General features: G+C 42.4%; 1 long non-coding RNA gene across 1 annotated transcript; it reads right to left on the bottom strand.

The window, feature by feature from the left end:
- Positions 1 to 7763: 7763 nt before the first annotated feature.
- On the bottom strand, positions 7764 to 8854 carry LOC125105174 (uncharacterized). Its single transcript, XR_007128824.1, has 3 exons — positions 8461 to 8854; positions 7956 to 8047; positions 7764 to 7809 (listed from the first exon to the last, which is right to left on the bottom strand). It is a non-coding gene; the product is annotated as an uncharacterized LOC125105174 (long non-coding RNA).
- Positions 8855 to 12218: the final 3364 nt, after the last annotated feature.

Genomic DNA, 12218 nt, shown 5'->3' on the forward strand with positions numbered 1-12218 from the left:
AAATCATTCTAGCTACAGAATCAACTGTAGAAATTATCACCCTGGAAAATGTACAAAAAATAAACTCCAAGGGAAAAGAGGTAGGAGGTTTAAAGAAAAATGAAGAAAACTATAAAGGGTAAGTATCCTTCCTTTCCAAAATGGAAAAAATCAAAAGATACAACCTATGGCTAATAAAATAAGAAGTAGAGGGATACATATGTTTTTTGAATTACCAAGGCGACCAATAAAAGAAGTAAAAATCTCTTCTGTTGGAATAGGAATGTGATAAAAGGGAGGTAAATCTTAAAAGGAGCAATAAATCAACCGATATATCTAATCTTGAGATCTAAAAAACATTGGTATAAGAATAGTTTTTTAATGAAATGAAGGAAGCCATCAGAAAAGTTAACAATAGAAATAGTTAGAAGGGAATGAGTCTGTAGTTAGAGTTGGAGAAGGTGTCCCTGTTTCACACCTCAAGAACTTTCTTATCATTTGCTTTCTTTGCAGTGTACTATTTTAGATTTTTTAAAAAGATTTTATTTATTTATTTCAGAGTGAGAGAGAGAGCAAGTGAGCAAGGGGAGGTGCAGAGGGGCAGAGGGAGAGGGAGAGATCATCTCCAGTGGACTTCGTGCAAGCACAGAGCCTCATGCAGGGATTGATCCCACAACCCTTGAGACCATGACCTGAGCCAAAACCAAGAGTCAGATACTTAACCCACGAAGCCCCCCGAGGACCCCTGCAAATGTAGTATTTTGAAAAAAATCAATTTTTACAAAAATTCCAATTTGATTCCACCTTTAATCTATTTAACATATTGCTTTTGTGTTTTCAAGTAGGGTGCATTTGTAAATGTAATATACACAAAGAAACCACTTAATCTTAAATTAACCCTGTGAGGGGAAAAAAAATTATCTCTCATTACCAGATAGGAAAAGTGAATTGGGAAAAGTACTAATGACTTGCCCAAGATGACTTAAGTAAATTATTTCCTTAAGCATTGTAACTCCTTAAAACGTTGATCACTTCTGGGTCAGTCTGTTAAGCATCAGATTCTTTTTTTTTTTTTTTTAAGATTTTATTTATTTATTTGACAGACAGAGATCACAAGTAGGCAGAAGCAGGCAGAGAGGGGGGAGGGAAGCAGGCTCCCCGCTGAGCAGAGAGCCCGATGCAGGGCTGGATCTCAGGACCCTGGGATCATGACCTGAGCTGAAGGCAGAGGCTTTAACCCACTGAGCTACCCAAGTGCCCCAAAGCATCAGACTCTTGGTTTCAGCGAGGCTCATGATCTCGGGTCGTGGAATGAGCCCCATGGCAGGCTCCACGCTTAGCTGGTGGTCTGCTTGGGCTTCTCTCTCTCCTCTCCCTTTGCCCCTCCACCCACCCATGCATGCACTCTCTCTCTCAAATAAATACATTAATTAAAAAACAAAACAAACAAACAAACAAAAAAAACACTGACCATTTCTTACAAGTGTCCATGAGGTAAAGAGTTCCACTTTATGGATGAAAATGTAATAGCAACAAAGATACGTAATTCCCTTCTCCAGGATCCTAAGGACATAGTGGATGGCCATGGCTCCTATTTCCTTCCTGCTTTGTTGCTTTCTTGGTGGGAACCAGTGACCATCAACACAGCATCTGAAAGCTGGAAACAAGAGGAAGCAAGTGAGGTACGAAGGCCTCATCATAACCATTGATGGGAGTATTATTAACCACATTCTACAGGTGGGGCCATAACACTAGGGAGAAATAAGCATTGTGCTCACTGAGACCATACAGCGGGTCAATGGTGGCTTAGGGATTTGAATCGGTGTTGGGACACTGGAGTCATGCCTCTGTCATTAAGGGGAGAAACTGGAAGGTAAAAAGGAAGTTTGCTGGCCTGTGAATGGATCCTATGGCTGTATAGTAAATCTGCCTCTAACTGTCCATATGGTGTAAGGCAATGATCTTCTCTCCTCAGATCCTCCATGTTCTCATCTGTAAAAGGAGACTGTGAGCTAGATTATCTCCCTTTGGACCTTGAACTTGATTTTAGCTTAGCTGTTGAAATCAGGTAAAGAAAATAAATTAAAAGATTCTACTGGGAAGGAAGAAATAAAATTGCCTTTATTCACAGAGAATATGATCATCTTTGTGGGAAATCTTAAATCTATTTTTTGAAGTTATTGGGACAAAGAAGTAAGTTTGGCAAGGATCCAAGATACAAGATCAGTATAAAAATTTCCATTGTATTTCTCTAGGTTAGCAATGAACAGTTAAGAAATCAAAATTTAAAAATACCACTTATAATCTCACAAAAAATAGGAAATACTTAGGGGTAGGTCTGGAAAAAAGATGCCAAAGACCTGTATGCTCAAACTACAAAAAAAATCACAGAGCAAAATTTAAAAAGCCCTAAATAACTGGGAGATATACAATATTCATAAGACTCAATCTTGCCTAAATGTCAGTTCTCTCCAAACTGGTAAACATATTTGATGCATCCTCAAACAAAATCCCAGCAGATTTTTGGAGAAACTAATAAGCAAAGTCTAAAATTCCTATGGAAATGCAAAAGCCCTAGGAAAAAACTCTGAAAAAGGACAATTTGGTGGGCTATCTGATTTCAAGATTTATTGTAAATCTATATTAATCAGGACAACATGGTATTTGCATCAAGTCAGACAAAAGAGATCAATGTGACAGAAAATAAAATCCAGATATAGACCCACACATGTGCAGACAACTGACTTTTGGAAAAGGTGCAAAGGTGGAGAAGGCATAGACTTTTTTTTAAATGTGGCTAGAAAATTTATTTATCCATAGGAAAAGAAATTAACATATATCCCTTACATCATGTATAAAATTAATTCAAAATGGAACAGAAACCTAAATGTTAAACTTAAAACTTCCTGAAGAAAATGTAGGAGAAAATCTTTGTGACTTTAAGGCAGGTAAAGATTTCTTAAGCTATGAAGTCAAAACAATGATCTATTAAATTGTGGTAGACTGGACTTCATTGAAATTGAACACATTTGCTCTACAAAAAAACAGTTATGAGATGAAAAGACAAGGCACAGTCCATGAGAACATATTTGCAGAGCATACATCTGATAGGATACCTATATCCAAAATATACATATATACAGAACTTTCAAAACTCAATAATAACCCTATTTAAAAATAGTAAAAAGATATGAATAGACATTTCTCCAAAGAAGTTTCACAAAAGGCCAGTAAGCGCATAAAAAGATGCTCAACATCATTAATCACGAGGGAAATGCAAATCAAAACTACAATGAAATACCACCTCACACCCATTAGGATGGGCTACTTTCAAAAACAATGGGAAGTATGAAGCATTGATGTGGAGAAACTGAAACCCTCATACATTGTGGTGGAAATGTAAAATGTTACAGTCATTATATAAAAATATGGCAGTTCCTCAAAAGGTCAAGCACAGAATTACCATACAGGTCAGCATATAGAGTTATGAGGTTGGAGAGCTATGTAATGCATATAGTGTTTCTCTGTATAACAGATGACAAAAAGTTTTGAAAATACATAGTGGTAATTGTTGATGAACATTGTGAATGTACTTAATGCTACTGAACTGTACCTTTAAAATGGCTAAAATGATTTTATGTTACATATATTTTACCATAACAAAAAATTCAATAATAAGATGACACACACCCGAATCAAAAAAAAAAAAAAAAAATGGGCAGGGGCTTCCGGGTAGCTCAGTCAGTTAGGCAGCTGACTCTTGGTTTTGGCTCAGGGTCCTGGGACCGAGCCATGCATGGGGCTCTGCACTCAATGGGAAGTCTGCTTGTGGATTCTCTCTCTCCCTCTGCCCCCCTCCTTGCTTCATCTCTCTACCTCAAATAAATAAATCAATCTTTGAAAAGAGAAAAAAATGGCAAACTTTCATTCAACATAGTACCAGAAGTCCTTGCCATAGCAATCAAACAAGAAAAAGAAATAAGAAGCATCCACACTGGTAAAGAAGTGAAACTGTCAATATTTGCAGATAACATGATACCATATGCAGAAACCCTACAGACTCCACCGACAAGCTACTAGAAGTAATCAATGAATTCAGTAAAGTTGCAGGATACAAAACTGATATCCCCAAATTGGTAGCATTTCTATATTCTAATAATGGAGCAGAAAGAGAAATTAAGAAAACAATTCCATTCCCGACTGAACCAAAAAGAATAAACTACCTAGGAATAAACTTAACCAAGGAGGTGAAAGACCTGTACTCTTGAAAACTATAAAATATTAATGAAAGAAATTGAAGATGAAACGAACAAATGGAAAGATATTCCATGCTCATGAATTGGAAGGATCAATATTGTTAAAATACCCATACTACCTGGAGTAATCTACAGATTCGGTACAATCCCTATCAAAATACCAACAGCATTTTTCACAGAACTAGAACAAACAATGCTAAATCCTTATGGGAGATCCCAAATAGCCAAAGCAATTCTGAGTAAGAAGAACAAAGCTGGAGACATCACAGTTCCAGATTTCAAGACACGCAGTATGGCACAGACATAAAAATGGACACACAAACCAATAAAACAGAACAGAGAACCCAGAAATAAACTTATGCTTGTATGGTCAATTAATTGATGACCAAGGAGAGAAGAATACACAATGGAGATAAAACAGTCTCTTCGATAAATGGTGCTGGGAAAACTGTACTGGTACAAGCAAAAGAATCAAACCAAACCACTTTCTTATACCATACAAAAAATATAAACATAATGTGGACTAAAGACCTAAATGTGAGACCTAAAACCATAAGCATCCTAGAAGAGAACACAGGCAATAATTTCTCTCATGCTGGCCACTGCAACATTTGTCTAAGCTATGTCTCCTAAGACAAGGGAAACAAAAGCAAAAATAAACTACTGGGACTACATCAAAATAAAAAGCTTTTGCCCAGCAAAGAAAACCATCAACAGAACAACAACCAAAAAACCCTACAACCTACCGAAGATATCTGAAAATGAGATCTCTAGTAAGGGGTTAATATGAAAAATATATAAAGAACCTTCACAGCTCAACACCAAACCAAACAGACAAACAACACTGTTTAAAAACTTGGCAGAGGAGGGGCGCCTGGGTGGCTCAGTCAGTTAAATATCCAACTCTTTTTTTTTTTTTAAATATTTATTTATTTGACAGACAGAGATCACAAGTAGGCAGAGAGGCAGGCAGAGAGAGAGGAGGAAGCAGGCTCCCCACTGAGCAGAGAGCCCTATGCGGGGCTCGATCCCAGAACCCCGGGATCATGACCTGAGCCGAAAGCAGAGGCCCTAACCCACTGAGCCACCCAGGCGCCCCTAAATATCCAACTCTTGATTTCAGCTCAGGTCATGATCTAAAGGTCGTGAGATCGAGCCCTGCTCCCCCCAACATGGAGACTGCTTGAGATTCTCTCTCTCTCTCTTTGCCCTTCCCCACCCTCTTTTCTAAAAACCAAAATTAAATTTTAATTAAAATTAAAGTAAATTAATTAAAAATGGGGAGAGGACCTTGAATAGACATTTTTTTTCCAAAGAAGACATACAAATACCAAAAAGACACCTGAAAAGATGCTTAACAGTGCTAATCACTAGGGAAATGCAAATCAAAACAACAATGAGATATCACCTCCCACCTGTCAGAATGGCCAAAAAAAAAAGAAAAAAGGTAAGAAATAACAAGTATTGGTGTTGATACAGAGGATAAAGCACCCTCGTGCACTGTTGGTAGGAATGTAAATGGGACAGCCACTACGGAAAACAGTATAGAGGTTCCCCAAAAAACTAAAAATAGAAACACCATACGATCCACCACTGGGTATTCACCCCCCAGGATGAAAACGCTAATTTGAAAAGATATATACATCCCTATGTTCACTGCAGCGCTATTAACAATAGCCAAGATACGAAGCAACCCAAGTGTCCACTGATAGATGAATGGATAAAGAAGAACAATGGAATATTTCACAGCTATAGTAAAGGCGTGAGACTGTGCTATTTGCGACAACACGGATGGACCTAGGAAGTATTACACTAAGTGAAGTAAGTCAGACTGAGAAAGACAAATATCACATTTCCTCACTTACATGTGGAACCTAAAAAAAACCAAAAAGCAAAAAACAAAGAAATGAATAAATAAACAAAAAGCAGAATCAGACCTACAAATACAGAGAACAAACTGATGGTTATTGCCAGAAGTAAGGAGGGTGGTGGAGTGCACAAAAGGAGCAAAAGGGAGTGGGAGATACAGACTTAACAGTTACAGAATGATTAAATCACATAAATAGAAGGGATAGTATAATAGGCAATACAGTCAATTATATCGTACTAGCCTACGGTGACGGTGGCTATGCTTGCGAGCAGAGCCTAACTTGCTGAGAAGCTGAACCACTATGTTGTATACCTGAAACTAATATACTCAACTAAAAAAAAAAAATTTAGGGGCACCTGGGTGGCTCAGTGGGTGGGGCCCCTGCCTTCAGCTCAGGTTATGATCTCAGGGTCCTGGGATCGAGCCCCACATCAGGCTCTCTGCTCGGCGGGGAGCCTGCTTCCCCCTCTCTCTCTGTCTGCCTGTCTGCCTACTTGTGATCTCTCCCTCTCTCTGTCAAATAAAGAAATAAATTATTTTTTAAATTTCAAAAGATTTGCGTAGACACATAACCAGAGAAGAGATACAGATGAATAATAAAATCTGAAATATGTCCAATTTCATTAGTCTTAGGAAAATGAAAATGAAAAGCCACAAGAAAATAACAGGGATGTATGTATTAGAAATGGGTTAAAAAAAAAAAAAAAAAAAGATACCAAGCATTGGTGAGGATGTGGAGGAACCAGAATTTTCATGTTCTACTGTGAAAACATAAAAAGGCACAACCACTTTGGAAAACATTTTGGCAATTCCTTTAAACATTAAACATACGCCTACCCAGCCATTCTACTCTTAGGTATGAACGTTATCTCCATACAAAGACTTATAAATGAGTGATCATGACGGTTTTACTGGAACGGCCAAAAACTAGGAAGAACCCAAATGCCCATCAACAGGTGAACAGATAAATAAATTGCAGAATACACAGTATACAGTGGTGTGAACACACAATATTCAATGAAATACTACTTGGCAATGAGGAAGAATGAGCTATTGATACAGGCAACAATATCAATGAATCTCAGAATTAACTGAATAGCAAAACCAGAGGGTATCATCCAGGATCCCATTTATTAAAATTCTAGAAAATGCAAACTACTCTGTGGTGACAGATCATTTATTGTCTGGGGAAGGGCCAGGTGTGGGGAGCTACACGTAGAAGAAAATGTAAAGGGATAGGAGGAAATCTTGGGGGAGTGATGATTACAAGGGTGGTTCCACTGAGGCACACCTATGTCAAAGCTTATCAAAGGTATGGGTGAGGGGCGCCTGGGTGGCTCAGTTCCTTAAGTGTCTGACTCTTGATTTTGTAGGTCATGATCTCAGGGTCTTGAGATCCAGCCCCTCTGGGCTCTCTGCTCAGCAGAAAGTCGGCTTGGGATTCTCTTTCCCTCTCAACGATCAATTGATCTTGATCTTTTTTTAAAAAGGTACACGTGAGATAAGGGCAGTCTGTCGTTCGTCAACTATATCTCACTCAAGTTTCAAAAGCAATGTTGAGGGCGCCTGGGTGGCTCAGTGGGTTAAGCCGCTGCCTTCGGCTCAGGTCATGATCTCGGAGTCCTGGGATCGAGTCCGCATCGGGCTCTCTGCTCAGCAGGGAGCCTGCTTCCTCCTGCCTCTCTGCCTGCTTGTGATCTCTCTCTGTCAAATAAATAAATAAAATTTTAAAAAAAAGCAATGTTGAATTAAAAATGTAAATAATGGGATAAACGTTTGAGGATACTTTTACGTAAATAAAGCTCAGAACAACACTGTATGAAGACAGAAAGTGGACTGGGAAGACATACCTTAAACATGCAGATTGGACTTCCAAGGAAGATTAAGTAGAATCTGCGCTACTAAAGTCCTGGGTTTGGGGGCGAGGTGGTGCAAGGGAAAACTGGAGGAAGGAAGGGAGAGAAAGAATTGAAGGCGGGGGGGAAAAATAAAGGGGGGGGGGGCACCTGGGTGGCTCAGTGGTTAAGCCTCTGCCTTCAGCTCAGGTCATGATCTCAGGGTCCTGGGATCGACTCCCACATTGGGCTCTCTGCTCTGCAGGGAGCCTGCTTCCTCCTCTCTCTCTCTCTGCTTGCCTGTCTGCCCACTTGTGATCTCTCTCTGTCAGATAAATAAAATCTTAAAAAAAATAAATAAATAAAATAAAGGGGGAAGCAGGGGGCGTGGGGACCGTCGGACACCCCGAGCTGAAAGAGAAATGGAGTTTGTAGAAACGCCTCTGCAAGCTGGGCTCGGCAAACACGCCCTTGGCCAAGGGCCAGACAAGGCCTGGGCTACATCTAAGGGTGAACTTACATGGTTATCAAATTCCCCTTCCCTGGAGCCTCTGGAAGTTGTTGCCAAGAACAGAAGTGGGGGTGGGCGGGGGAAGAATCCATCCCCTTTGTCTCTCTTTTTTCCCCTTGGACCTGATTTCGCGGTTTCCTCCGTCTTATTTCTCCCCCGGGACCCTCCGGCCCCAGCTGCGGATGGGGTGTGAGACGCGGGAGTGGGGCAAAGGGCAGGCGCGCTGCGCTGGGGTCCCCAAAGCCGCAGAAGAGACCCGAAAGTGGGGATGCAAGCCCAGCCTCGGCCCAAAGCCGCTTCCGGAGGGGCCGGGGCCAGGTGCGCGCCGCTGCGGGGCGCTGGGAGGAGAGGCGGGGGCGCGGGGAACGCGGCCCGGAACAGGCCCTCAGCGTTCCCCCGCGCGGCGGCCTTCCCACCCGCGCACCCGCCCGCCCTCTCCGCCTCGCCCGGGCCTCGGAGCAGGAAGTTCACACACGCGAGGAGCAGCCTCTGCGGAAGCGTTCGCGCTGCCTGGGGTCGCCCGGCCCGGGGGAGGGGGAGGGGGGCAGGCGGCGCGCTGGGAGGCCTTGAACTTGGCGGGCGCGGCGAATTGCTCTCGAGGAGGCCTGGGCATCTCCCATCCTTTTCAGTCTGGAAATATTTTTATTGTGACAATACACAGTCCCCAAAGCGAAAGCCAAACGGGCGGCCAAAGGCACCCCGGGGATCTTTCAGATGGACAGACGGGCAGAACGACCAGGCACTGGGGAGCGGACAGATTACAGCGGAGGGGAGAAGGGCTGGAGGGGGGCGGGGGTTAGAAGGGAGGAGAGATGGAGGGGAAGCGGGGACCGAGGCTGGGAAAGGGCGGGGTGGAGCCGGCGGAGGTGAGGGCCGGAATGAGGGGAAGTTAAGAGGAGCCAGGAGAGGGGGGAGGGGAAAGAGGACCTCCGGCCCTCTCCATCGGAGACCTGCTCGCCCTCCAAGGCTCTCCGGTTGTGCTCGCTCCTTCTTCCCGCCACCCCATCCCACCTCTCTCTTTCTGGCCCTCTGGCACTATCTCCTTCGCTGTCTTCCCCTGTGGCCCCCTTCCCCCACCACCCACCCCAATCCCTCTCTCTTGTCCATCCCTCTACTCTGTCTCTTATACTCTTTTTGGTTTGCGCTATTCTCCTCTCGGCTAGGTCTCTTGTTCATGCTTGCACCACCATCACACACACACACACACACACACACACACACACACACACACAGAGCTAGCGCTTTCTTTGGCTCCCATTGAAAGCCCCACACAGGAGTTGCCAGTCATGGGGTCCTGAAGAGGCTGAGCTGGCCTCTGCAGGAGATCACAGACTCTTCCCAGCTCTCCCTCTCACCACCCCCCTTGGACACCAGCCAGGCATTTTCCCTAATCAGAGTGACCGCATTGACCACTGTGTTCTAGGATCTCCATCCTGAATTCTAAGCCCATAATTTGACTTGGTTTATTAAACTGCTCCAAATTCTTTTTTCCTTTTAGACATAGGTACAATAAGGTCATTGTCATGGCCCATTTAACTGGGGATCAAAAATACCCATCATTTACCCCCCTATCTATTTTGTCACCCTATGCTAGTTTCCATTGCTGGGAGGGGAAGGAGCCTAACTTCCCTGTCATTATTTACCTTACCCAAATCCCAACCTCTGTTTAGACTTGACATCTCTGCTGCATTTACAATTAGTCCCAATTTATTATAAAAAAGCTGAGCTCCAAAGGATTAAGAGGAATTCACCAAGGCCCAAGATAATGGGGAGTGGAGCTTGGAGTGTTGGGTTTTTTGTTTTTTTGTGCTTTTTGGTGTTTTTTTCTTTTTTTAAGATTTTATGTATTTATTTGAGAGAGTGAATGAGAGAGTGAAAGACAGAGAGAGAAGGAGTGGGGGGGAGGCAGAGGGAGAGGGAGAAGCAGACTCCTTGCTGAGCAGGGAGCCAGACATGGGGCTGGATCCAGGGACTCCAGGATCATGACCTGAGCCGAAGGCAGACACTCAACCCACTGAGCCACTTGGAGTGTTATGACTCCAAATGTCAACTCACTCATTCTTGACTATCTTATTTTTAAACTGTAGAATGTATCCCATATACAGAAGTGTCCAGAAAAGGTATATGTACATTTAACAAATAATAAAATGAATACCCATGAACCTCTCACAGACCACTTCCTTAGAAGCCACTGCTCCCATGCTTCTAGATTCTGACACCTCCTTCCCCACCAATAGGCAACCGCTCTCTGGACTTCTCCATTCATTTTGTATTCTTTCTACCTAAGTGTGTCTCCCCACCTAATATGCTGTTGACTTTTGGAAAACCAAATAGCAGAACAGCCCTTGTTAGCAACAGGCTCTCTGGAGAAAAGTAGCTGAACAGAGACCCCAGGTCATAGTTTGGTTCTGGCTCCCCTGAGAGTTTCCCAAGGGCTTGTTCTTGGAAAGTATCATGGCAAAATCATGACCAGGTCCTGGAAACACAGGACTTACCATGCTCAGCTTATAGGGAATGACTGGGTACTGGTCTATCCTCAGTAGTATGAAAAGGAAGGAGTGAGATGCTTAATAATTTTAGCTTCTAGCCTGGCCATGGCTCCTGGAAGACAATATTCATATGCCTTTTGCGTTTCTGCAAACCTTAAAACATGGATCATTTTTGTTTCAGACTGTCTTTTCATGGACATTTGTAACAACGACAACAAAAAACATATTTTGGAAGGTGGAGATAGGGTCTCTGTATCAAATAGATTTGTTGACTGTCTTGGATAATGCAGATACTATCTCCCTCTGGGGCCAAGGTCAAGCAGGTTTTCTGCAGCCCCTTTGATTGATTTAATGTGTCCCCTTGACTGGTCATGGGGTCAATGGATCAAACAGTATTTCTGGGTGTATCTGTGAGAATGCTTCTGGATGGATTCGCATGTCAACTGGTAGACTCAGTAGACTGCCATATGGATGGACATCATTCAACCCACGGAAGGGCCGGATAGAACAAAAGGTGAAGGAATCTGGAAACTGCCTGGCCTTTATACTGCCTCAAACTAGAGATGGAACTGCTTTCAGCAATGTTCATCCAACTTATCCTGATTCTAGAGTAAGATCCTAAAATAAGACCCTCTTCACTTCCAGCTCCAGAATTATCTGAGAGTGCCACTTCTCGTGATAATTGACTCAAATACTGTACCCAATGACCAAGCCAATCTCATAGTGGTACCTGGTTTATTTCTAGAAGATAAGTGGTAATGGGAAAGGAGGATAAGAAGAACAAAGGTGTGCCTGGGTTGATGCATTGGGTCATTTCTGGCAATTTTACATATAAACTGAATGTTTGCTAATTCAATTGTGCTTTAAATGCAAGGGAACTATTTCAAGGAAGGCTGCAAAGAAAGTTTTCATAGGATTTTGGGGGTTGTCCTGATTTTCCCCTTCAGCCTAGTTTCTGAAAGCAGGATCTTCAAATAGAATTCACCTATTACTGAGAATAAATAAACTTGAAAATTCATTTTCAAGTAAAAAATGTATAGGAATACAGGTTATACTGATGTTACTAGTTTTATAGGATAAAACACGAACATCCTGCTTGGTTTTCAAGCCCAGCCCTGCCATGCCAAACTGGGTCACTTTGGGCCAGCGACTCTTACCTCCAGGATTTGGCTGCTTCTTCTTAAAAACAAGAGAGTTATGTCATCAAGATAATGGCAGCTGTATAAATTCAAATCTCTCAACACATCTTCAAAAAAGTAATCCAGAACATGAAGAACA

The sequence above is a fragment of the Lutra lutra genome, chromosome 7, assembly GCF_902655055.1.
Source record: "Lutra lutra chromosome 7, mLutLut1.2, whole genome shotgun sequence".
Classification (NCBI taxonomy): Eukaryota; Metazoa; Chordata; class Mammalia; order Carnivora; family Mustelidae; genus Lutra; species Lutra lutra.